This window comes from Strigops habroptila, chromosome 1 (assembly GCF_004027225.2).
Source record: "Strigops habroptila isolate Jane chromosome 1, bStrHab1.2.pri, whole genome shotgun sequence".
NCBI classification, from domain to species: Eukaryota; Metazoa; Chordata; class Aves; order Psittaciformes; family Psittacidae; genus Strigops; species Strigops habroptila.
Genome location: NC_044277.2, coordinates 91,338,999 through 91,366,588, shown reverse-complemented (window position 1 = coordinate 91,366,588; position 27,590 = coordinate 91,338,999). Strand labels below are relative to the sequence as shown.

Genomic DNA, 27,590 nt, shown 5'->3' with positions numbered 1-27,590 from the left:
CAAGGTTGCAGCGCTTTCCTTAGTGTATCCAGTATGACACAAGCCTTTAATTGTAAAATCATGTTCTACTTTACAAATAATACAGGGTACAACATGCGTTTTCCTTGCTGACTTTGATGCAGACGGGTTACAGCTTGCAACCACTTCTCATTCCTGTATTCGCGATGTTCACTGTTGTTACAATACGGTGTATTTTTCATTGAAGATACTACCATCACACCTCCGAATCATGCACAGCTCCCACTGACTTCACTGGAAAGCACAGCTATTACCCCAGCTGAAATAAAAAAAAATCAATATTATTATTAATAAAATAATTATGAGAGCACTGTTTTCTCTAGGTGTGTTTTGATAATATCTTGGCACTCCTGTTCTGCTCAGTTTTTTTCCTTCTTAACTTCCTCATGATTAATTACTGGTCCAAGCTTACAAGCAACTATCAACCCTTGAGTGCACCCATCCAGAATTTTGCCAGATCATGCATTTTCAACAGATCCTGATTGCAGCTGAGTTACTGGGCTTTGTTACTGCACGAAATACTTCTCAGGTAAATACCTGGAAAGAATTGCACCAATGTGAAGGGATATCTTGCCTACTTGGTCAGTAGAAGTAGACAGTTTAGAAGTGTAAATGCTGCTCCGTTCACTACACACCTTATCTTCAAGCTGTCTGGTATTTTTGCTAAGTAACAGATAGGCTTTCTTTAAAGCAGCGCTCAAATGTTTCTATAAAGAGTCAAGAGTGACCTATATAATTCTCATTTCTGTGCCAAGGATAAGAAAGTTATTAGTATTGCTTCTCTGGACATTGTATCACAAATTCTTTCAGAAGCAGAGTATTTCATTACGGTATCTTGACATAACCTGATGTACAGATATGTATCCTGCACAGCTGTATGTGCAGCACCAGCCATGGGCTACATCCCTGAGAAAGAAGCTGATGATATGAACAGGTGTTCGTTGCGGTTGTATTTTGTGCAATGCTGTTTGCAACGTATATAATCACACCAAGTAAAAAATCAAACAGTAACAGCCACTTTCATTGCTCAGCATGCCCAAGCCTCCCTGGCCAGTGAGTCATAAGCCCCAAAGGGCCTTGACTCTCCACTTACTCCTAAGCCATGCTTGCAGCTTCTTACCCAACTTCTGCTGCATTTGGAACCAGTCTCTCAAACTGCACAGCCTAATTCTGCTCAGCCTTTGCTTTGCTTATTACCGCCTTCCTACAAGCAGCTAAAAACATGTTTAAATATTCCTATCGTTTAGCCCAAAGGAAAACTGTTTAGCACATTTAACATCTTTACCCAGATCTAAGACTTTATACAGATATAAGAACCATCTGATGGCAGCCACTAACACCTTCCTGTATGAAAAAATATATTTCTAAAAGAACGACATGCAAAGTAAACAGAGAATTCTTCCATTAAAAAACCCACAACTTGGTGCCCCAAGTGCAAAAGATTTTTTTAAAGACCTTAAGTTACAAATAATGAATGATATTTTTTCACTCTCCTATCTATGATGTGTGCAAAACAAGTTAGGACGAGGTGTTCATTTAATCATCTTCCAAATGGCAGAATCAAGGCAAATAGAAACTGCAACGAACCCCCTATATACCGGGTATCTACCCACCGCTCCGCTTTCCAGATAATACAAAACCTTTCTTTTCCTTCACAACTGTGCAGAATACCGTAGAATTGGATAGATCACACACAAAAAGATCCACCCCAGAAAAACTTTCCATGTCTTTTTACTAGTCTGTGTCTTTTTTTGGCCATTTCACGGGGTGCACAACACACCAGTTTCTCTGACGTAACACCCCTTAGTGGCGCACGTAGGAAACATTATCTATGGGGGTTGGCTACACTATCTAATTAGAGATCTCCCGACAGCTCTTCTTCACTAAGTTTCACAATTACACGACTCCAAGCGTCAGCAATCCTCACTCAGCAGTTCCATGGGAGCTTTCTCAGTAGACACTGTTTATCATATTTCTTTTACTTTCATTCTTATTTCACCATCTGCAGTACCCTTTTTTCCACAAGAGATGTTCCTTGTTGCTTTGGAGACTCATACTGAAAGAAGTGCAGACAAGAACAAATGATATTTGGGGTATTCATTACACCTATAACCTCAAAGGTAGGAGAAAAAGAGAGAGAAGTTTAAAATAACTTTAGTTCCTCTTATCCACAAAAACATACTGTCAAATTACATAATTCTGTTCTGGAGATAGATTATATATCTACAAGGGTTCTTATGCCTGTCTCCTTTTGTATTATAAAAAGCTCTTACTCACGGTTCGAGCTATTTCAAGGATTGTTCAACGCTGGTTTATTCTATGGCTAACAAATGCATGATTTAACCAAGGAATGCCCAGAAGTAGCAAGTGTAGGAATCAACACTTAACTTGACCTTATCCTTCTTCAGCAGGTGCTGTACTTTCACAGACACAAATATGGCTAGGGAACTCCTAGGGAAAGAAAAGGGAAAAAAAAAAAAAGAAGGAAATTCTTTTCATGAGTCACTTGCCCTAACTTTCCAAACTTGGTTCCTATTTATTTACGAAAATAAGTACAAAATAGCATTTGAATTCAAATTAGTGACATAAAGAATAATGATACACTGAAGTTTCATATGGTACTCTGCATGTTCTGCATGCTGTTTTAGTCATTCTTAAATCAAAGGAGCAATCTGTCTGTAGGTATTTCATGATGCCATTTTGTCAGCAAAAAAAAATTAATGGATACCAGTACCTACCAAGATCTTAAATGTAGGAATCAACTTTGTTTACCACTGCTCATTTTTCAAGAGCATGTGTTTAAACCTCAAACACTTAATGGGACCACTGTATACTCCCATCTGCTTGGCATATTGAAATGATACCAAAAAAATTGTAACGTGCTTTGGGACAATTTTATCATTAAATGTTTTACACAGCTTGATGGGAAAAAAAAAAAGATCTGAGTAACATAAAAGTTTTTCCTAAGCTAAGAGAGCCTTACATGACCTAAGCTCTATTTTCTTTACTTTATACAAACAAACAAACTGAAAACCCCACTCTTGAGCTTTCTAAATAAATGAATCCTAATTAAATAAGGAAAGTAAAAGTTGCGTGGTTCTGGCATCAGCAGAATCAAAGCACATTCCATTACCTAGCTAATACGAGCAATTTTGTTAAACAAACTATACCTTTGTTCTGTAAACTTTGAAAGACAGGCTTTGGACAGATGTTCCCTGCTGGATGCAGACATGCCAGGGGAAGGTTAGAGTCCCAGCTGTTGATCATCACTTCTTTGCAGAGGTTACTGCTCTCTCACATTTGTTGGCAGAGCTTGCTTACAGAAACACTCCCAAAGCCACTTGAAGTTAAAGTGAGTGGCATTACTATTTAGACAGTTTAAGCTAACTAGCACATCTGCTGAAAGAGGTCATGCCTGTCTGTACTTTTAAACTTCCACTGGTCACAAGACTGCAAGTTTTCACAACTTCTTGTCAGGGCAGAAGCTTTTCTCACCTTTTTGTGTAGCACTAAATTCCAAATGCCACACTTGAATATTTAGCCTTAAATGCCTCCTAATTAAACACTGACAACTGTGTTAAATGTGCTAGTGAACTACAGTCGTGTTTCAAGCCCTAACTTTCGTTGATTAGCTTTCAAATCCCTTTTCCACCAAGCTTGTGGTCTTAGAAACAACAATCTAAATCTGTGTTATTTCACTGTGCAAGGGCATCCTGCAGACCTGTGTCACACATCTAAGGATATAACATGCACAAAATCCAGCTCTGGTGTAGTGATGTTGGGAGGCACCAAGCTATGGGCAGAATACAGTACTTTAGACATGCTGTGATGCTCTAGACAAGCTCCTTACCTCTCTCTGCTCTTCTCCCATCTACAAAACAGTGAAATTTTTGCTGAGTTCTTTGAAATCTGAGTGAAAAGTGCTATGTGCTTGTGTATGATAATTGTTATCAAGAATATAGAGCCACTATTCCGTGGCAAGTTAAACAAAACAAAACAAAAAAACCCCACATCATACAAATGTTTCATCAACAGATAATTAGTATTAGTATATGAATGGTTATGACATTAGAGTAATGCAAGGTTTATTTTCTCACTCTTTTATAAGTAACATGTATCTATGAAAAATTCCAATATATCTTCAATTAAGGAATGCATTGAATTTACAATTGGTTTTTGGGGGATTTTTTCTGGGTTTTTTTTTTTTCCTCCTGGCAGGATATTGATTAAGCTGCCTAAAATGCCATTCACAGCAGGCTATTTATATGATGATGTTTCTATCCATGTGAAATTGCTATGTCTAACACCTTTTCCCTCTCTAAGGAAAAATATTATTTTGCAGACAAAACAGGAAGTTATCCAAGGGTCTAAGAGAAGAATTTGCTGTTTCTTTCCTTCAGTGTAGAATTACTTTATTTTCATGCCTTTGTCTACCTCTTCTACTGCTTGAGCTACAGATAATACCAAGTAGCAAATTATATGCCAAAAATCATATTAAAAGAACATTACAGATACAAAGTCAATCACTCAAAACTTACAACCTTCCAAGATTTCCCAGACAATTGCATTTCAGGCCCCTCGGCATACACAGTGCATGCAGGACTATGGATGACATGACTATTTTTTCCTAAAGCCATTTCCTCATTCAGGGGACAGACTAGATGCTAATTATTACACACATGAATGTTCAACTTTCCTTTTTTTTTCTATTCTGACTGCTGACCAGATCTTATTTGCTGACCTATACTCAAGACTTGCTATGAAGATAGGATTATGAATGTCTGATGACTTTTCTGTCATGCCATCCTTGCACTACTCAAGTGCTTTCCAAGCAAGAAATCACCCATGTGATTCCGTGAATGGGATGAGCTTGCCCTTGTTTCCACAAGTAAAAAGATCATAAAATGGTAACCTGGAAAATAGTAGTTATTAAGTAGCTTCACTTAAATCTCCACAATTAATTTACCTTCCACCACATCCTTTCTATGTTTTAACAGTACTTGAGTCCTTCTTGCATGTACATTAGGACATTTGTAAAGCCTGGACTCTGGCAACATTGCGACACATGGCTTCTACCTCCCACTTATTGAATTCTTTCTCCAAATCGTTGGAGCATCTCAACAAAATGGATAGACACATTTATTTTTAAGACAAGAGAAAAAGCAGCACATTTCTCTTAAACTTGTTCTCAGGAGAAAAAAAAAAGGGAAAAAAAAAAGCTATTTTTTCTGAAGGTTTAGATATTCGGTCAGATGCAGTCTCCCAGTCTGTACATTTTTAGTCCAAATAATATACATTTGACAAATTTATAAGCAATGGAAAACAGGGTCTTGTGATGAAAAGTGTCAGGCAAGCTTAACTATAGGTGGCATTCACAGCCTTGCCTATAATTAATATCTCCTATGAGGAGTCTGCTGGTAATCCAGATGAGGCAAGCAGCGCAATGACTCTCTGCATACCTAAACAAAAGAGCAGGGCTGCGTTAAGAGGTCTCATTCATTCCTCCGATGATCTGAAACAAACAGGCATCAAATGATTTATATCATGCAATCAGTGTTCACAACCTCAGCAGAGTACCTGAATACAGCACAGAAGCAAAAATGAGCAACTAAACCCCCTTCTTGACATTCCTACATACAAACCAGTTATTCGGTGAATTATTACCTCATAAAGAGCCAGAAAGGAAAACTTCACTTGCAAACTAACCACTTCGAGCTAGCTCAGAAGAGCTAGCTAGACTCTTTGACTAAGCCAGTTTTCACCCTGGCGAGTCATGGCTATATCTGCCCCGATACGGCCAGCAGTAATTACCAGACACGACTTCTCAGGGTTGACACTATTCCATAAAGAAGAATACAAGAAAAGAAAAGGCCTTGTCCCTAATAAACTTAGCTCTGTGTCATTGTAAATAGCACCTTCAAATGTGACTGACATCTGTATTCCCCTTTGTCTTACTCTGCTAATGTTTCTAAAGCCAGCATTTCTCCAACGTGGTTTTTATGTGTGTCTGTGGACTACATGAGTAAATCATTGCTCTATCACAGCTCATTTACTCAACATACTACAACATATTGTAGTCTCATAAAGGGCTAAGAAATCCTTGATGATTTGAAACTCCGTAGTATACTACTGCACTTAGCAGAATCACTAAATAATAGTAAAATAAAATCTGTCATTAACTGAATAATTGTTTTATTTCCCCCCATGGAAGCGGAAGGAAACATATAAATAGTTCATGTCTTTTTATGGAAATGAAGACCAACGCATTCAACTAGCTAGGAGGTGGTTTTCCCTTTTTAAAATCAGAAAAATATTTTTAAGCACTTATTTATGTTTTCAAGATTGTCTTGACATCTGTTCTTAAAAAGCACAATGAAAGGCATACTTTTAACTACAAACACTGCTAAAATATGGTAACGCTCTGTTTTTCCCTGCTGCAGAACTGCCAAGTAATAAGGATTTTCATGACTAAGCTTCTATTACGCTGACATATGCAAAACTGAGGAACAATCATTCTTTCTTGTTTGACAACACTTAGAAAGGAAACACTCCTTTTTCTCTCCTTTAGGACATGTTGAGCCTTGGACATGATGAACAGTATCATTCAGCCAAATCAATTTTTAAATGGATGTTTAAATGCTGAGTTCTCTTAAGCAGAGACACTTGCATAGTGACCTTATTATGTGAGCTAGAGGTCACTAAGGATTTGACTAACACTTGCAAACATACCGTATTTCATTTGACATGTCTCTACGAAGATACCACCACACCATTTGAATCCACTTCTTTGAACCTATGCAAAGGTTTAAGTAAGCTTCTTGAAGCACCTTTGCAAACTCCCAAATCTGTGATCAATATATTGAATTAAAACAATATCCAGCTAAAGGACAAAAATGTTAATAAACACTTTCAAACTTGGGTGCTTAAGTTTATTTTCACACCAGTAGCTACCACTGGCAAACTTTCCTCTGGGAACAGCATCTGCAGGTCCAATTGACTTGAAGTGACTGGCAGGTACTCAGCTGCCCAGAAGAGTATGAATTATCAGTCTAATTTTAGGCACAAATTTTAAAATGTTGCCCTCTTTCAGAATGAAATTTCTTCTTATTTACTCAGTATCTTCCATTGTACTGCACAGTGTATCACAACTTAGATTTCAACACAGATCACAACAAAATTTAAATAAAATGTAATTCTGCCTAAGGTACTCAGGTGTAACAAGGCACCAATTCCTTTCTAGACACCTAATCCACAGCATAACTTACAGCATACATCTACATGAATGGTCATAAACTCAGATGTGTCTCCAATCTATCTAGAGCACCTAAATACCACATACAAACTGAGACATATACTTATCATTTCTAAAAAAAAGAAAAAAAGGTATATTTTTAAAGATAAAACTGTCAGTTGCAAAATAGTTGGAAACTGGCTAACAAGAGTATTACTTCATCTCTTATTATAGCCACGTGTAATCTCCCAGATAGGGTGAACAGCCTGTGGAAGTCTGTGAGAAAGAAGCATATAATGCCTACATTTGTAAAGATGCAGAAAGAGAGCTAGTATTCATCACACATCAATCTCATCCTCTTGCAAGGAATTAAATGGACTTTGGATGGTGAGCCCAGCTTGGTGAACAATTATGAATGTTGACAAAAGGATTCTGAAAGTTACTGGAATTGTAATTAAAGCATAGTGGTGGGAGGGATAGGCCACTGCTGCACAGCCTGAATGTCATTGCACCTTTGACATCTCATCGCTGAGTTCTGGATAAACTTCCATTAATGGTAATCACTGGCAGCCATTTTCAGCTTGGGTTTGTACGTAATGAGGCTTAAATGATTGTGCTATCTGCCTCTTTCCACCTGTTTACTTCTTCCCTCTCACTCCTTCTCCCCTAACCTCCCTCTCAGAAAACTTTCTGAGCTGTTGGACAACCCAAATTAGTGGCTGCTCTGAGGGAAAAGCAGGCAGAGCTCAGCTGCCGCAGTTGGCAGCACCAATTGCCCAGCTAGCACTGGGCATGCGCAGTGCTGATCTAGGCAACCTGCATGCTGCTCTTTACAGAACAGCATACCATAAGAGAAATAAAGAAAGGTCAACATAGTGCACTGTGAAGGGGAAGGGACAAAGGACACCAAACCAACGTAAACCAAGTTTTATTCGTCCCACTGCTCACAGATTGACTTCTTTACGTGCTGATTCTCCCCTATATGGTCTGTTTGCATTTAGTACGTACCCACCAATAGCACCGGTACAGTCAGAGCAGCATAGGGGAAAATGCACTGATGAGAAGACAGATTTTGCTTTCCTAGTGACCTATCAGTGGTCATCTGGAACAATCAAAAGATGGAGATGACATGAGAAATAGATTACAAATTTAATAATTCCAGTGTAAGGAAGTAAGCCTCAGTGCAAATCTTTCCTAACTATTTACGTACATACAAAATTAGGATAGTTTTCTGCTTACTGTTTTTCCAGCTTTTCAGCAACTCACCAAGTATTATCTTAATGACAAGAATAATAATTTCTCTTAAAACTTATCACTAGCTAGCAAGTGTCCTGAAGAAGATACACATTTCCCTCCTTTCTCTCTGTTCCCCTCCAGGATCACTTTCCTCAAGCAGGAAGCCCTTTGTACTAGGATTTAGGCTGAGAAACCCACACTCACAATCATAAGAAAATCAGATAAATAAGAATGGAATTAACCTATGAATTAATTATTTGGTAACACTGACTTCCAGCTTAATGTCTCCTTTGGATTATCTGATGAATGCTACAGTTAACTAACTTTCTTTTGATCCTCCTACTGGGAAATATAGAAAGAATGAGATGGCGGGGGTGGAAAGATAATTATGCTCAAGAAGATGACAGTATCTTATACATACTAGGAAGGTTAAACTCAAGTAGTTCCTTCTTAAGACTCCTACTACCAAGTAGAGATGCCAGTGTGAAGCTGTTTAGCCAGTTTCAAATTGGTACATGTTCTCATGCTCTTGCGACACCTGGCATATGGTGAATGCATTGAGACTTGTAAAAAAACAGTGATTCATTGTTAATCATTCAGAAAAGAGACAGAGATTCATGGTAACCCTGTATTTCTGGAAAAGTACATCTACAACCCAATTTTCACCTGTTTTATGAGACAGAAACAGTAGGTAAGGTTGAGAACAGAATCTGGATCCTGATCTGGTTTACAAAATTTTGAGGAGTGTCACTTAAATCCACACTTAATCTGTGCAGTATTATGTATGGTGAGCTGTGGAGGTTCAAGAAGTGTCCCCACAGTCAGGAAGATTTTCTGACATGATCTGTGTGCCTTTCTGACCCTTTCAATGGTAGGGTCAGCCTTACACAAGAAGCTTCATCCATGGGCTGAACTGGATCTTCTTTTTTGCATTGTAATGGCTGAATTCTGATCTCCTAGTTTGACTTAGTTACTTTTCATAAAGCAGTCACATTTCATGTGCACCTATTCCAGAAAAGTACTGATTTTCATAAGGAACATTATAAGTAAATTTTTACCAAAAACTTGCCATTTCACTCTCACACCTGCGATCGTCCATAGTTAACTCTCAGGGTCTGAATTCCACACTTTGATTTCTCCGACAGGTTATTTTACCATTAAAAAAAAAGGCAAGTTAATTACTTCTCTTGTCTAAAATAACCTCAGTCCTGCTCCAGGCTGAGCAGGAGAGATCTTCAGGTTTAGCAGTCCCTGCCACTTTCTTCCTGTCTCATCAACTCTGCTTAGCACCATGAGCAAGGAAATCAAGAAGACAAGTCAGCCAAAGTGAGGCTGACCCTATGGAGGAAGTGGAGCTCATTAAAGGCACAAAAGGGGTAGGCACAGCACATAGAGGATAGGTGGATTGAGAAGGAGCTTGAGCCAGTCTTTGATGAGCTGGGGAATAGTTGGGAGGGAACATGTGAGTGGGCAGTATGGGAAGACAACCAAGGAAACGAAAGCATGCTTAGCTGTGTAATGGGAGGGCAAAGTGAAAGGATGAGCTGAAATGTCAATTTTTGGAGCACTGAAGCAGAGAACCTGACTTGTGCTAACCCTTGAGTGACACAGACTGGGCCTCCAGGCTCGTGGCTATCCCTCTGTCCTGCATGACCATAGCATTTCTGCACCAAGTTATCAGTGCATGGAAGGATCACAATGGAGCATCAAAGGCTTGCAATGGAGCAGCTGCTGCACTGCCCTTGGGAGTGAATGCAATAGCACCAGGGACTCTCCTCATCAGATACTAGCTCTGCGTCAGGCATAAAATAACTCCTAAGAGACTGCACGTCTGCATATAGTAGGTACAAAATGCAGAGCTAAGGGTTATAAAGTCTTGGATCAAGATGGGTAAGCCCTCAGGAATTCTGGGGAAGCTGTGGATTTGAAACCACACTTCACTGGGCCCAGGCTCAGTTCTGCCGTAAATCAGAACTGAGGAAACATCACCAACAGATAAACAACATCATAAATCCTGTTGCTTAGCTTCTCTTTTCACTGCAGCACATTGCATGTGGCACCAAAGACACTGAAAAATGCACCCCCAAAAAATTAATAATCTTTAAAATTGTACTCATCATCCCAGTTCATCAATTACATTAATAACACCATCAGTATGCCAGAAGACAGAGCTTTCTCTAAGTAAATGTGATGTAAGCTTGTTTTCAACAAAATAAAACGTATATGATACCTAAGGTATCATATATGGGCAAGCTGTAAACTAAACAAGGCTAGCAAAAGTGCTAGTAACCAGGACTGAATTCACCTTCTACATGCAAAGCACTGCCTGTATTTTTTTGTATTTCATTAACAATGCAAAATACTGAGGTTATTGTTTAAATATATCTTCCAAGAATACAGGACAGTTGGAAAATCAAGAGATAGATGACATGATAGGGAAGAAGTTTACATTTACATCAGTTAGTCACCCTGCACCTCCTGGTTCTCTGGAAAATGTAAAAAGCAGGCAAGAGAGTTACATGGGGCAAGACAGCAATGAGCACATAAGGCTGGGTTTGTTCAAAAGTGCTTCCACAAAAGAAACAGCCATAGAGCTATCCAATCCAACCTCACATCTGCTTCCAATTTTATAGTCTTCTGTGTCTTTGATGAAAATCCAATTTTTCCCAAAAGGAATTGCAGCACAGTTGAGTAAAGAAAGGTCTATTGATAAATCTAATGCATCTTTTACAGAGTGTGATGCTTCAGGGGTTTGGGGCGGGGGGGGGGGAGAATGGGTTTGTCTCATAATATTGTGCTGCATCTCTAAAGCTCCCTTTACATATCACCACTTCCTAACCTAAGAGGTGGTCTGTTTAGAGCAACGCTGAACTAGAGGCTTCAAGCTACCTCCTTATTTTTTGTCAGTCCCCAGGCATCTTAGACCCTCACCTCTATCTAACCAGACAGTCTCCGATATATATTTTTTTTTTGCACGTTTTTAAGCAACATGAGGTAGCACACATCCAAAAACACTTGACACCAGTGTGTCCTTTTGACACCCTCTCCAAAGAGAGCAGCAAACAAAGAATAACACTTCAACAATAAATAATGCTTATTTTATTACGTTTCTTTCATAGGTACCCAAGAAAATTTCTTCTCCTACAATAAGTACTGCTCAGATAGATCTCAGGGTAATGCTAGCCCTACCTATGGGCTAGTTCTCATTCCAGCTACTTATATTATACTCTGGCCCTTTCAAAGTTAAGAGAAATCAACAGGGACAAGACACACTGCTCTTGTTTCAAGGCACACAAAAACTTTGGGGTCTCGTCTGTCATCAGCCCACTATTTTCTGCTCTACAGCCTTGTTGTCAGAAACAGTCCCCAGGCTACACAGGACACATCATAGCTTTTCAGGGGGACATGAAAGGTACTATAAATTGCCATCCGACACAATTGAGCCAGAAATCTGACTAGTATAAGGATGCAAAATTCCACTGAAGTCAGGGGGCCTGTGCTCATTAATGTCAAGGCTTCATTTCACCCATTAAAAAGTGAACTGTCAGCTAAGCTATGCTCTGTGAACTCTTGTGGGATTTCCTGCCTTCTTAAGTTACGCATTTCCAGTTTACCTACAAGCCCAGTCTAAATGCATGAATTTAAAATAAAATGCATTTCTAGAGACACAGAATAGACTGTCTCTATTACATGCTGCTTCCACTGCCTAAAACAAAACAAAAAACCTAAGACCAACCCAGAAATATTGTGGTTTTCGTGTAAAAACACACCTATCCTCCTAAGCAGCCTGGGTGGGGGAAAGGCAGAGTACTCTTTGATGAGACAGGAAGGTCAGGTCAACTATAGGACAAAGGCCTTAGTGCTGATCTTGCCTTCCTTGCAATGTAAATCTACAGGGATTGTACAAGTTAACCTGCTATTTACAAGGAACAAAAAAAAAAAAAAAAGAAAGAAATTAACCAAACAGCCCAATAACTTTTTCCTTTTCTGCAGCCAACACAAAGCCATGAACGACGCAATACTAGTGCTCATTTACTTTACATAATTTCTTATTTGAGCACCTGTCTGGGGGTCTGTGGAAGCATTGGGACTGGATAATCCGCTGAATTATCTTTAATCAGACAGTAATATTAGGTGCTAATAGCTCTGATAAAGGGGCTGTTTAACCCAACTGTTAACACAAAGGCGTGTCTGCCACAACGACTATTTCAACAATGCATTTGCCACTCATATTAATTAAAACTAATTCCTTGCAGGCCACAGAAAGCACAGAGTAAACCCACATGGAAAATGTCTAGGTTCTACCATGACAAATCACTTTAAAGAAAAAAAAAAAAAATTATCCTAAGGCAATTAAATTTGTCTCAGAAAATATACTGTCTTGGAAATTCTCAAATTGTAAATTCACAGCAAAGCTAAAAAGGCTGCTAATAGAGTCTTCTGAATATGTAACTATATATCTGTAGCTCTGTCCTGTGACTTCAAACTAGTCATTAAAAGCTTCTACTAAGTCAAATACAAAGCCCTGAGACTTTCTAAGGTCCTGAGATGACAGTTATTTACACATCATTTAGATGATTGTCCTAGACTAGAGTGGTTTAAGTGAACCAGCACAGTTAAGTCTCCTAGACAGGTTATCAGGATTTCATCTTTTTCTCTTTCTATCTCTAGAGAGCTTAAATAAATTATATATATAAAGAGGTAAAACACATCCAGGTTAACTCCCCACTTAATTTCCTTCTGGAGCCGGTGAATGGAAAGACAATCAGCTAGCAAAATGTAAAATTATTAACAATGTGAATGAAGGCCCCAAAGCTGTACTCAGATGTGATAGCATGGACCCTTCTCCCAAGACCCATAAGAGCCAGGACCTGGGAGGGCAAAAGAGCGTTATGAAAGAGCATACTCCAGAAATCTGTGTAATGCTCAAATACTCTTCTGATAAAACGAGAGCAGTGGACATAAGTTTCAAAGACTGATATGTTGGGTTTGGGGTTTTTTTATGTAAGTTTTCTTGCCAGAAGGTCAGTGCCAGTTATTTATATCTGTCTTCAGGGTAAAGAAGATTAAAAGCCGTCTGGAGATAGTCCTGGGCAACCTACTCTAGGTCACTCTGCTCCAATAGGTGGTTTAGACAAGATGACTATTAGAGATCACTTCCAATCCCAATCTTCCAAGTGAGAAAATAAAAAAGAACAAAAAAATCTACAAGGTGATATTCCAACTGTAACATCTACTCACTTACCTCACTGGGAAGTTAAGACAGGAAGTATGTATGTAACTTTTGTTGAAGATAATGTAGCGATATTTCACAAGCTCCATTCACTTTCACCACGTTAAAACTGACTCCAAGTAGTTAGGAATGTGAGAAATCTTTCCTATACACGATTTTTTTCAAACCTTTAGCATTATCTTAATGCAGTTTTGTTAAGTGAATTATTTATGAACTTGTTAGTCTCATTGATCAGCATAGAGAACTCCCACCAAAGCAGTCAACTGGACATCCGAGTGCAAATCAATAGCAAGCATTTAAAGGGATATGCTTCTTTGATGCACATAGGAAGCTCCTATTAAACAATAACTGGAAGTATACAAGGAATTATCTTGCTAAAAATAATTCAAAATAAAGACAACTTTTTACTACACCTGTTCACATGTTGGTTTTGGTTTTGGGGGTTTTTTAACCTGATTTACATTAAAGTTAGCCCAAACTCTGGTTAAGCTTTCTCACAGGATATAATCTGTTCTCTGACTGGCATTACCAAGTTCTTCACTACACAGGCTTCTGTAGTTTCTTTGAAAATGCATTTTTTCTGGAATCAGTAATCACTTAAAAAAAAAATTGAGTAACTGTTATAGGACTTAAAAATAACCTTTATTCTCAAATAAGACATCCATACAGGAGACTGTTTTGTAAAGTAGTTTGTCCCATAATAGCTATGTCAGTTAGTCTTCCCATTTAGGTATGTCCCAAGCTTAGCTGGGCAGAATTTTAAACTCTCATTAGCACAATGCCAGGCTTTATTATTTTATTAAGTTTTACAAGCCAATCATTTCCTGGTTCCCAGTAAATTCACGGCCCAAATGTCAATGGACTGTAAATATAGAATTATGTTAGGCAGGCCATGGATTGAGCTATTTTATTCTTAGGGAGGCATATTAATTTCATCCTGGAGCTGATTTTTTTTTTTTTCTTCCCCCAAGAAAAATGCATTGAAGCCACTGGCACTGAGAATTAACAGAATCTTTGTATTTGTCAATAAGGTCATGAAAGCGTTGATGCCTTCTGGAAGTAAACTTCTGTTAGAAATGCTGTTGTCATTCACTAAAAAGAAATAGTATCTTAGAAGCCTAAAAAGCATCCCAATTTTCCAAAGCACTTTCATTCAAGACTGATCAAGTCACCTTGCACTTGATACCAACAGAGTGTTGGTAAATCATGACTATAATCATGTGACTACAATCATCTACCAGTAATTCGGACAGAAACATTTCAAATAGCAAAGCACAGACAACTGCTACTCACCATGGCAGAAAGTCTTAGACATAGGGCATTTCATTCACAATTATTTGAATTATGGCATTTAAACTGGTGGCCATTTTCTTTGTTGCTTTATCCTTAGACTCGATCAACATTCCAGATCATGCCTGCATTCTGTATGGAGCCCAGCAATAGCTAGATCGAAGATGTAAAATAAAAATCAACTTAATTTAATGTGACAAGAGTGGCTTTATGTTTAGGCTTTGCGCCCAGTCATTTATTTACTCCCTGTGTATAAAACTTTTGTCTTTTAGAACAAGAAACTCTTCTTGTCTGCATCTTTCTCTGGTATCTCCTCATTTTCCAAAATGGTTGTTATTGCATGTACTGATACCCTCACATAGGCATTGGCATCAGCAAAACTGATCACATATGAACTTTTTCCAGAAATACACCCTTTCCACTACCCCCCCTCCAAACAAGCGATGCAATGCTGTCCAGGCCAATGAAGATGCAGGCACAAAAAAAAGGAGGAACTTGGCCTAAGAGAGCATTCACATACTCTTGGGATCACCCGTGAACTGCTCTTCACTTTAGACTACCACAAGCCATTTTCCCTTCCTCTATGGCACAGAACCGTCTGCTGTATAAGACCATCTGGAGAATTTTATTGAACTCTGGCTAGTGAAGAAACTTAGTCAGGTCCTGACCTTCCCTGTTGCCTTCCTGTAGCACATTATGCTTATGCTATTGATCCTAAGCTTTCTAAAGAGTTCTCTGAAATGTCTTTTGCCCACTGTATAGGAAGTCTCTACAGTGGAAATCTACATGGCAGATTTTCCCTGTACCCTTCTGGAATAAATAGCATATTTATGGCCAACAACAGCTTGCAGATCCTAAACTGAAAGAGACTGACTTTTTTCAATCAATCATCTCACCTGTTCCTGTCAGTATAAATATTTTCTGGGGAAATCAACCACACCTCTTTGTTTTAATGGCATGTTTCAACATTGTGATGGAGGTGGACAAACTCCTCTTGGGCAACTGGAAGCTACCTTGTTTTGAAAGAATCACATTTGCTTTTATATTCCAAAGAAACGCCAGTGTTTCATAGCAGTGAATCCTCATTTTGATCTAATGGATGTTCTCTTTCAGGGATTATTGTCCTATTTGTTAGAAATCTCTAGACGCATTGACAGTAAAGAAAGAAGGCAGAGACCATAATGTGGGAAGATGGGAACACACTGGAGAATTCCTGTAGTCTGTTTGAACTGGGTAGCAAAAAGGCCTGCTAATACTGCTCAGCAAAAAGGAGATGCCTTGTAACATGAGCCTCTGCACCTTTCCCTGAACCACGACTTGACTTCCAGATTACAAACATAAACTATTAAGGAAAGAAAAAAAGCTTCTTTGTAAATCTGATCAAAAGTGATGGGCATTTCTCTTACTAACATTCTCTAGATACTTGTGCGTACCACAATACGGAAATACTCCACAAAAATAGATTAGAAGCAGGGAAAAAGGTACACATCTTTTCAGAAGCAGATATAACCATGAAAAGAGGGAGAAGGAAAGTCTTCTGGATGTTATTTTATTTATTAAAAGTACTTTGGTTAGAATTGCTGGATGACACGTCCGCTTTCCATCCAATTCTCAACTTTTACTCATCAAAAACATACAGAGAGGTCTAGTGTATTAGCAATTCCTGTCCTGCAAAGATTCTTGACTGGTCAGCCTACAGTGCTGTTTCTGGCTTGTGTAACCATAAGCAGAGATAAAAATTTTCTAACAGAATGATTTCCCACCAAAACACGCGATCCAGAGACTAAAGTCTTTAAAGTAAGTGCCTTTACTGTGAGGGTGGTGAGGCTGGAAGCGCTGGAAGAGGCTGCCCAAGGAAGTGAGGGCATACTCTTTAACTTTATTTCTTCGTGTTGTGAAAGGGAACATTTCCAATTCTGACAATTCAATTGTTTTTCTGAGTTCCTGGGCTTTTATCCCTCTGGCTAAAGGAGTCCCAAAGGCTCAGCAGGAGACAAAGGCAAGGTGCTCATGGCCAATCGTGCTGCCATTGTGTTAACTCTCAGGTGACAAATGAATGCCTTATCTTAAGTCACCCTTTCCTATGCTTTTTCTTTGGGAGGGTTGGCCATATGGATGGGGATGGCTCCTTTTTCAGGAGGCCTCAATCCAGTTAAATCAACATATTCGTATAATTGACATACAAAACCTAGGGCAAATAAAGTGTTCCCACATTGTTCCCACACTTCAGTAGATGATTCTGCTTTCTGTAGTCAAAAAAACAGACTCCCACTGTATAAATGATAGAGGTGGTAGACTCATGATCTAAGCACACCCATGTGCCTGGGAACTACCAGTGAAATAGCAAAGAAAAACCCCTTAACATCACAGAGGTAATCAAGCTGTGGTTTACAGTTTACTGCATGGTTTGGCTATGATTTTAATAATTTTGATCCATCTGCCCCCTTTGATTTCTAAGATATGATTTTCATAGCTCTGTATACAAATATATGCACAAATGTGTGCAACTGGTATTACAAACACACAGAAGTTGTGTTGAAAGCTGTGAGAGTGTTGTATAAGAGTATATTATGAAAGCCATTGTTTTCTTTTTCACATCCTAGGAAAGAAAAATATACATACATAAATAGGTAAGCATTGTGAAATCTTAGCACAATTCACGTGCGCTCTACCATTCCTTCATTACTTGTTTCAATGAAAGGTAAACTAAGAAATCCATTGATATATCTTGGAAAAAAAAAAGTCTAATGTAAATATTTAACATAAAAATTATACCTGTGGTAACTCAGGCTTTTGATTTTTATTCTGAAGGTCTTAGTCATTTCACACTGCCAGATATTCTTGCCAAAGTGCGTATCCCAACTGTGGCAGTAATTCTGGAGTTTTTACTAATGTGTTAATGAAAAGAAGCCTAATTTTCTAGCCTAATTTTGTATCCCTACTGATGACAGCAGATATGTTCTCAAAAATACACAATAAAAACTACAACATCACTTAGTTTATCAGAAGAGAACTACCCATCAAATGTGTAGACAGTTAACACATAAATGTAGTTATCCCCAAATCAGAGTGATTTTTATTTTAGCATTTTTCTATCTGAGATCACGGCTTTTTGTCAGACTCTGCAAGATCAGTGGTTTTGCCCTGCCTCTCCCTTTTCCTTTACTGTGTAACTGCCTTATACAAAGTGATATTTGTATGCCAGCAGGTAATATGTTTATGGAGTAGTCACCCAGACCTGACAAGTACTGTAGTGTATTTCTTCTGAAAATCGCCCAAGGTGGGGTTATTTCGTCTGCTTTGACAAATTGTATATGTACTATACACATTACGCTGTCACATCTACCTTAGGTTCATCAGCATCTTATTACTGATGCTGTTGTTTTCAAATCTAAATACAGTATGGGGAAAGCAAGCAAGCAAGCAAACACACAAACAAACCTATCTTAGCAATAATGTTAAAAACAAAGCCTGAAACAATGACACTGTGCAACAGCCTTGAGTGCTTTTTAAAATTTTTTTATAGCTGTGTTCTAATTCTTCGGAGAACAGAGGGGAGCTTTGAAAAGGTGCTAATAGACCATGAATTTGCAGCAGTGTAGTTCACAGATAAACACACTCCCACTTAAAGCTCGGGCAGGAAAAAAAATGAGGGCACCACAGAAGTGAATTAAAAATCATGCAAACAGTCCCATCAACAACCAGGGCAGTAGCAGCTTATAAGATCAGCTTCATTTGGCAGGGTGCCCATCATGCCATGACCTAAGAGGGCCAGGGCAGGAGGGAATCTTATGGCTTGCAAAAAGAGGATGGGGTGGGCTGCCAGGGGGAGGGATGGAAGCAAAAGAAACATTGTTTAAGCCTATGTTGAATTACCTTGTTTTACAGAACACTGACAGGAAACTTTTAAATGTGTTTAAAGAGTTCTGTAATTTATTTTAGACGGTAGACAAATAGTCTCTCTGGGTCAGCTGCACTGCGGGGAGAGATTACTATCGTAATGCCCCTCCTCCTGCCTGGGGGTATTGTCCCCTCAAATCTCCCAGAGATGCCCATGTGCTATTCTGAGACTGTGGTTCCATGACAGTCTAATCCGATCTAAGTTGGGGCTGCTGCAGCCCTTCCATCCCCAGCTGCTGCTTTTTCCCGTGCCAGCAAGGATGCTTGTCTGGTCCCACACTGAACTGGTTCAGAAAAGACAGAACCAACTTGAAAAAATCATAACACTTCCCTGCCAGTTCAGCTTCTTGTGGAGTCAAATAAGCACCAGTGCTGGTGCAAGAGATGGGGTGGGGATATACATGATGCAAAGCCAGGCTGCAACAGCTCTGGTTTGGATCAGTTTAAACCATCTTGGAACCGCACTCCAGGCTGGGCTAGCCAACGCCTGCTATTTAAACTGCTTGTGCTGATATAGCTCTTTCTGCCTGGCTCAACTTTGGGAGTGGTCCTAAAAAGAGCTTCCTCATCAGATCAGAAGGGATGGGCAGCCTCCCCTTGCTATCAGTAGCCCTTTCCTCAGACACACCTGCATGCAGGTTTTTGTGGAAACGGTGTCGTGTGATCTGTGAAACCTAAAGATAGTTTCTTGTGGCAGGACAGGCATTGATGAGCAGGCCTCAGTTGCTGAGATGGGGGAAGCTCCCTCTCAGGGGCAAAGCCGACCTCCCAGGTGTCCCACAACAGCCAGGGCACCCTGAGAAGCTCTGATGAACTACCAGGAGCCAAGCCCAGTGTGACAGATGATTTGAATGTAAAGAGATGCCAAGTAAAGATGGTAAAGTAAGGGACACATCGAAGTCTATCTGGACTGGAAACTGAAATAATTTCTCTCCCTTTCTGAAGTTTACCAGGTTTTTAATCAGATCCTGAGTAGTAAGGCAGTGAGCAAAGTGGTTTGGTACTTGCTGATTTGTTTGCATACATCACCATATCATATGCATGCATACTAGCACAGAGATGGGGAAGAATACACAATATCAAACAGCAAACATGTAGTTAAAACAGTTTTACTACCTCCAAAGGTCACCTGCTTATTTCCAGTAGTAGCTATGGAATAGTTTACAGCCAAAACTCTGGAGGGCAAAATCAAGGATACCCAAATTAGCCACTAGAGAGGGAGATATACTTTGTATCTTTACTTGAAAGGTGGGTTGAATTGCCAGCTCTTCCAGTCTTCCCTCAACACTTTAGTTTAACAAGTATTTAGTTCTGCTGGACCCACATACTTCTGTGAAGAGTACATTCTGCAAAGTATCATGATGACAGATACATTAGGAACTTGAAAAGGTCAGACAGTAGAGCTGTGAGTACTATATAAAGCAAGCAAGAGAGAACAAGAAGTCACAGTACAAGGCATGAGAGAGGAAAGACTGGATTCACTGGGAAAAGCACCCGAGCTTCCAAAGAAACAAAGGGAAAACCAGTTAAGTTAGAAGAAAACCCTGAAGCCACCTTTTAGATGCCAGACTTGGTACTAGGAGCCAAGTCTATACCTACAAGTTCCCAGCCTGTGACATTTCACAGCAGCACATCTGAATGGTTGAATGAGGTGGCATGGGAAAAGAGCGGGAGTAACATTGCTCAGATTTCAAATTGTGTGAGAAAGGGAAATATCTTAATACCCTGAAACTACTGTTATGTTTGCTGGCAGCAGGGAGCAAATAAAAAACATTTATACTAGGAAGGAAAGAAGGAAGAAGAGAGAAAGAGGTAGTCAGCAGTTAGTTCACTAAAGCAGAAAGTCTAACCTATATGCTTGCAGAACCACTTACTGGAGTGATGACACTAGAACTAAAATTACATTTTTTTTCTTTCTTTTTAAATAAGTAAAACTGTTAGGCTTATTGGCAAGCAGCCAGTTGTTTATTGGCAACTGCTTTATTAAAAATGCCAATTTATACCCTAAATGTCTTTGGGTTGAGACCACTGCCCCGTTCAGGGGGTAATCCACTGTCCAGTACAGAACTGCCACTTAGGTGCACTTCATTTGTAACATAATGGAGATTTGCATGCTCTGTCATAAGAGGAATGCTCCAAACTGGTTTAACACCCAAGCCATGAATGTTATCTGTTCTCTACCCCCCCCCTCAAAAAAATGTGGATGAGTTCTGCTTTTTCAGATTTTCAGGAGAAATAAAAGATCTTCTCTGCCAGTTGCAGATGTGTTCTATTTTTTCCCTACATCAGAGCTTCTGAATCACTCTTAATAATCAGCAAAGGCTATTCATACCAAATGGGGAAGTTCTCACACACTATGATGATAAAGCATTTCATCCATTTAAAAAAAAGAAAAAAAAGCACTACCCACAGAACTGCAACATCACATCATCTGCACTTTGCTGAATGTTCACAGAACAACACTGGAAGTTACTGAAGTGTCAGATAGTGATTTCATCATGTGTCAGGCCTCCCACTAATAAATGATTCATCTTTCTCTGTACTGACACCTCAAAGAATTAAGGAAGAGAAGAAAGAAATTCATAAACTTTAAAGTGAGAAGTACTCTACTGATATTACACTTCCCAAGTAAACAGAAGCTTATGCACACACTAAGAATGTGTTTAGAATTTAACCTTCCATTTATTTGAAGTGTACTTCTAAGTTTTAAAACTGAATCTATTACAGAAAAAAAGGTATCATGAAATTCCATGTGTATCACCATAATACACAGAGGTAAATTGCTCTATTTACAAATACAAGATTTCACACACACACCCTCCCCCAGCTTTGTGAACTGAAACTGGAACTGGGAGGAAATCTTCTCTGGTTTACATAGCAGTGATTAACGGTATGTTGGTGACAATAAGCCTGTCCCAACTTCTGAGTACTGATTACAGCTGTAAAAGCAAATCTAGCTCTTCTTGAAGGAAATGGGCAACTTACAATTGACTCCAATGGAAATGGGACTGGAAGGAAATTGGCCATTTTAATAGGAATTTACATTATCATTCTTGGATGCTGTGTAAAGCCAGAACATCTTCCATTGATGACAATGGCTCTACTGGATCAACGGGACTAACTAGTAAACCAAACTTACTTCTTGCAGAAGGTATGAACTTAAACACAAATCCAAACCAGGTAATGTACTTAGCCAGATACCACCATTTTTGCTTGGTTTGCTAGGACACTTAAGTTTGTGTAGTCACACACCAAGTTTCTAGTTAATTTTATTCTATTTCAACAAAATGCAGTAGAGATACAGATATGTCAAATTCCGACATTCTTTGTAAAGAATAAATAGCTAGGAGAAGAAAGAGATTCTGAAAGTGACCCAACTAAAAAGCAAACCCTGTAACATAAATTTAAACTTTATGAAACATTAAAGAATCTATGTATGTGGGAGACAGACCTAACAAGTGACCACACTCTAGGAAAAAAGAGACAACTGTAATTCACTGTGAAACCATGAGACATCGACCTGTGGAAAACCAGGCTTTGCTGGTTCTGCCACTAAGGGAGCTCCTTTGGCTGTAGGAGTGGTTTGGTGTTTTTTCTCATCAAAATAGCACCTATTACAAACAAAACACTTCAATCAGCAGATGCAAAGCAGCAAGAGCATATGGTTACAGAATTTATCCCACTTGATTCCTCTCCTCGAGCAGGGAAAAGAATTAGATGAAGACACTAAAGTTTGGACTTGGACTCGGCGACCCATTCTCAGCAGAACTAGGCTGGTAGGAAAACTGATGGGTACAGAAGAAAACCACAAGCCCCTGAGGTCTAAGCAGGTACTTACTTTTGCTCACTCTGAATACGTTTACCAGAGATACCAACATGATGAACAGAATACTTAAAACCAGTAATATACAAAAGCAAATTATTCTTTCCTGTTCCCCTTCCTCTTGTTTTGGTAGAATTAATTTGGACATCCTGGGTGAAGACGATGTCGAGTTTCTCCATCAGTTTGATTTAGCATGACCTCTTCACTGTCAGCAAGTGAATGTAAAAGACAGCAATGAACATTTGTATGTAGGAAAATTTACATGGCTGTGGGGCAGGACACCTGGATGATCAAAAAAAAAAAAAAATTTAAATACTTAAAACACTTTACCACGAAATCGCCCTCTCCCCCTTTCCCCAACCCCCATGTTAAATCAGGTAGAAAAATGTTATAATATTAAAGCTTAATCCAATTTAAATAAATTATTTTCTTGTAAATGTTAAAACAATCATTACATGCATCATTTACCTCCTCCTCTTCCCATAGTCTTAAATTATGCTCCATTATATCCAGATGGAAAAAAAAATGCAGAAATGTTTCTTAAACATTTGAAATTTTGGTTTTGATTATATTCAGAGGTAAAAGTCATTAAAGAAACCTGGGGGGGGGGGGGAATCTTAGAAAGCATTATGGGGATTTTGTTAGCAAACTTGAATAAGAAATTTTTTTGCTAGGTTACCAACAATATTTTATTACAAGCTTAAGGTATAAGATCGTTATAGCTCTCTGTTGTGCTTGGCAGCAAAGAAAGAACACATGCAAAGAACAATCTTGTTCTTACAATTAATTACAAATGTACAAATGAGTGATATATCAGACCCTGTCTACACTGCATAGTCATGAATTTATAACCAGTTCGCTATACACAGTTATTAAAAAGCATGCTTTGCATCTACAGTAGCTTGATACCACATCACAGTCATGGGTAGTTATGTTTATTCATGCACAGCTACCACCAGCCAGAACTACATGTATGTGTCAGTGCATTTTAGCAAAATCTGCATCAAATAACCAGTAATGCAGGTCTCTTCAGCCAGCTTTTTTTTTAAGCAGGCAGACCGGAAGCAAGATAGGAGAAGGCAAGCCAGAAATACATGGATAGCAAAGGGCAGGTGGTGACAGATAGCAGTCTTCAGTCACTGGCCATGATGGGTCAGTTGATGTGGTGACAATCACCCAACACTGAACTGCTTAGCAACCCATCCTGTTTATTCATGCATCCTTACTGCCCCAAAACACCAAAACCCTTTTGCCACAGAAGGGGTGAGGAATTCTCTCACTGCAAAGTCCCTGGCTGCTGGTGGGCTGCAGCTGGCAAGGACTCCCAAGGACCCTCACTTGCGGTCAGTCCTTCCACTGAAGACTGCCAGTGGAAGAGCCCTGCAAGAACATTTCTGTAGCATAGCAACCTGCAGCACACAGGACAATGAGCAACAGGACACTGATGAATTTTCCCAAGTAGAGAAGTACATCCTAAATCCTCTCCTCAGAAATCTCAGTTCATCTGGCTGGGTTATTGGATCACAGCGAGGTGCCAAGTCTGGGTCTCAAGTAAGGGTGTAATACAGACAGCTACAGAAGAACAAACAGTTCAAAGGGTGTCTACTTCAAGACTGAGCCAAGTCACAAACCAAACAGAAATCCCTGCTATGGCTACAGGGACACTGGCACATTTGTCCCTATAGACACAGACCTAAGCACACAATACTCAAAACTTGTAACACTGATTTCACAGGCAGGATTTAAAAATCACCACTCCGCTCTTCTCTCCCCAAGCCAGTAAAGGGTATTTTGTTTTAACCTCACACCTTCAGTTCATGCTTCTCCCTAGGAACATTTTTTTCACTCAGCTTTCCAAAGCCAGTCCTAGCCATAAGACTGGGTAACACCAGTCTCACCGAGAAGTGTCTGAACAAACCCAAACCACTGCTGCTCTGAGCATGTAACTTGCCAGTTTTACTGGTTATAGAAGGAATTCCAGTCTTTGACTCACTGGTAAGTAAGTGTTCCCACGCCATTTCCTCATCCACACAATTCCCTCATCCTGAACTATTTGCTAAGAAAGACTGAGATCATTTGTGTTACACTCCATGTAGAGAAACTACAACATACAAGTGTATAATTATATAGTGATGAGATGCTCCAGTTCCAAAAGCCACAAATTCGAAACAAGATTATCTTGGTTTTAAAATTCACCTTCCCTGGTTCACAAGATGAGCCATCTCATGGCCTAGATAGGCAAGATGACACATTACGGTTTATATTATGATTACATAAATTACCAGGCATGTACTCAATAGAAAGGGCTACTAGGGCTGTAGCCCACACTTTTCACGACAGCTGCAGGCATAGAATCATAGAATCATAGAATCACAGAATAGTTAGGCATCATGTTCTCCTCCTAACCGATGTGAGAATTGTATAAGAACTCAATATGACAAGCATATTTTTAATTTCCAGGCAACATTGGCAGTTTGAAAACTTTTTAATTAGTAAACACAACGGACTGGGTACACATATGCTGCAGAGCTGGCTAAACTGCCTTGGGTACTAAAAGGCAGACTTGTCTTTCTGGAGTAACTTACCATTGCAGAGAAGTAATCTAAGGGCAAACAATCGTACTTTTCAGTGGGATAAATGAGCACATGCAGACACCTCTACTTCATCAGCTACACTGACAGAAATACCCAAATCAGCTTGTCTATAGCCAGCTTTGGTGCCCCTGCAACCTGCAATACAGATCTAGCCTTTGTTCTTTTGAAACTTCACAGGTGAAGAAATTCCCACCTCACTATCCTGCCTGTGGAGAAGCATGGAGCCATCACTACAGCAGACACGGCAGAGCTCAATTGGAAGAGGGAAGAGAGGAGATAACGGGATGCTGCCCATGGGGCTTGCAGAGGTGTGTGTGCACTTCTGATCCTAGGGAAGCAATAACCTGATCAGTGCTCTACACTGCTCTTTTGGCAATATGCATGCTCCAAAAAAACATGTTTCCATTGTGACCAGATATTCACTTTCATAAACAAACCTTAATAAACAAACAATTAAAAAATACCCCAAACAGATCCTCTCACACAGCATTCCCCACAAGCCAGTTACGGAGAACCACTCTCATGGGCCAGCAAGCAAGCTCTTCCCAGGCCAGGCACTGAGCAGGAATGGAGCCTGCTGCAGCTGCTGGGCAGGAAGGGCTGGGCCCACTGGGGCCTTGAAATAAAACAAACAACTTGTTTGGCAGATAGCTATTTCTTCGTGTACTTGTCAGCAGGAGGCATCATGGAAGTTGTCTGGCTGGCGACTTGAACAAGCCCGCTGCGTGTCAGTGAAGAAGGCAAATCTTAAGCTGTACCCAAATCTCTTAAGAATTATGACATGGCCGACACTCGATCGGGCCATCCTTTTTCTGTTGATGTTGTTGCTGTTATTTTAAACCTAATTCAGCTTTTGCCACGACTCACTCATGGCCAATATCCTTAATCTACAAACACTCAAAGATGATAATTCAGCTTTATTATCCATATTCCCTGCGCTTGCATTTCATAAAGTATAAGCACACTCAAGAAAGAATGATTCCTAAAATAGCCAGGCATGTACATTTCCACCTTCTCTTCAGGAAAGCAGTTCAGCAACATAGGTCCTACAGGTCCTTGTAGCACTTAAAATTGCTAAACTAAACCTCTTGATAGCAGCAGGCAGTATCTTCAGAAACAGCTGGGGTTTTATCTCAGCCTCTCACACCAAGCTACTACATATCATCAGCTGTGTTCATATAAGCACTGCAGTTACAGAAGACATAGCATGAACCCAGCAGAGCACAAATTCCAGCTCACATCAGCAGAAGTCTTTGAAACTGCTCATCCAAAGCCAGCACATATTACGAATTCAATAAAAACAACTGAGACCACCACTGGAGCTATTATAACTGGCTACCACAAACAAGAAGTAAACATACCCAAATTTTGAGCAACGAGAGCTATTACTAAGAATAAGCAAGTTGTTCTCATACTTAATTTCCTACACTGTGCTCTCTGGTTAATGATTTCAGGATCTTGATTCTGTGTGATACTAAGGTACCTCAAAAAGGAGTCAAAACCCAAAAGGAACTGAGAGCATGCAGAACACTACAGGATCAGACCTCTTCTATGCTGTTATTAAACACTGAATTACCTGCTAACCTTGCTTAAGACTACAACAATAATTTGCTGTTTCTGTGCTTTCAGTAGGGGCCCCCACTATGTGTGTTACTTGATTATTTATAAACATGGCCTTTTACTAAAAACACAGCCTCTGCTGTGCTCAAAATTAATTCTACTTGGCTCTAATACAAATGAGGTTTCAAATGTATGAAATATATGGCCAGTTACGAGACAAAATGATGGCTAAACTTTGGCAAGTAAATTGGACACCAACAGCGCTGACCCTGCCAGCACTGGGACTGAGCTCGAGGCCTGATTCACCACTTTTCCACACTAGTCATGGGCTGGAACCAGGTCTGGGCAACTCGGCTGGGTTTTTTTTTCCAACAGGAAAACTGAGTGTGTCCTGTGCTTGAGAAGAGTAACATTACTGCCTATCAAGATGGGCTCCAGCATGCTACATCTTATCTCAGAGCCATGTGTGCTCTCTCTCTTTGCAAATTAAGTCACCTCAAAAAAACCAATCTTACCTGTTTCTTAGAAAGGTCTTGATGTTGCTTGCTGCCAAGGCAAACGGCCCCGGAAGAGAAGCTCTGCTAAGACAGCTGATGCGCAGACAGGAAAGGCAGACATGCAAATGACAAGTTTGTGGGGTGGCACTGGCTGAACCCAGAGTGTCTAGAGCTTCCAGTCCACCCTGGACCAAAAAAACCTGTGCTG

At 39.6% G+C, this 27,590-nt stretch overlaps 1 long non-coding RNA gene across 1 annotated transcript; it reads right to left on the bottom strand.

The window, feature by feature from the left end:
- Positions 1 to 14: 14 nt before the first annotated feature.
- On the bottom strand, positions 15 to 25,962 carry LOC115617047. Its single transcript, XR_003994490.1, has 4 exons — positions 25,790 to 25,962; positions 15,012 to 15,161; positions 5,478 to 5,530; positions 15 to 4,930 (listed from the first exon to the last, which is right to left on the bottom strand). It is a non-coding gene; the product is annotated as an uncharacterized LOC115617047 (long non-coding RNA).
- Between the last annotated feature and the right edge of the window lie 1,628 nt (positions 25,963 to 27,590).